Source organism: Aplysia californica, unplaced genomic scaffold, assembly GCF_000002075.1.
Source record: "Aplysia californica isolate F4 #8 unplaced genomic scaffold, AplCal3.0 scaffold00086, whole genome shotgun sequence".
Lineage (NCBI taxonomy): Eukaryota > Metazoa > Mollusca > Gastropoda > Aplysiida > Aplysiidae > Aplysia > Aplysia californica.
The window spans coordinates 985509-986296 of record NW_004797356.1 but is presented as its reverse complement, the minus strand read 5'-3'; positions in this window follow the sequence as shown (position 1 = coordinate 986296).

Below are 788 nucleotides of genomic sequence, written 5' to 3'. Positions count from 1 at the left end.
ATGTATATCAGAGGCTTCATACTGCATTAACATCTTGGTCTTCTTTTTGTCTACCCGACCTGACTATTGTGGACAGCAATTTTGACAAAATCATGGGGGAAAATAATATGGTCCGCAAATTTCACTTTATTTGGTCTTCGTTGATATAATTACAACAATTGCAGTTCTGAAAAAGTCTTTTATTGAAAGCCGCAGCTCAATGACACCGTGCATACTTTCTACTTACATATATGAGTGTAGCCTCTTATAAGATTCGTGTTTGCTCTTAGTGGAAAAGACACTCACGGGATTTGAAATAGATGCAATTTTGTACTAATACACACACACACACACACACACACACACACACACACACACACACACACACACACACACACACACCCATAGCTGTATAATGATATATTGTTAGACCTATAACTTTCTATGCATATATGTGTACGTTGAAAAAAAGTCCACCAAACAGCTTGTGAATTCATTTGCAACCAAATCACCCAGTGCCTTGTGTCATAAGTAATAGATGGCATCATAGGAGGTCGCATTGAAGATTATGAGCATGTTTCTGGAACAAGAGCTGGAGCAATTGATAGACAGTGACAAAAGTACACCCTGAAGATTCATGCAAATCATCACAACGTCTTCTTGCCTAGGAGCAACGGTTTTATCCATGGCGTGCCGTTTCTTTGTCGCTTTCTTTTCTGACACGTGAGATTCTCACTTAATCTGGCTGACGTTGTCATGACTCAAAACTCACGCACAATTCACATTGATCCTTGTTTGGCTCACAGGTC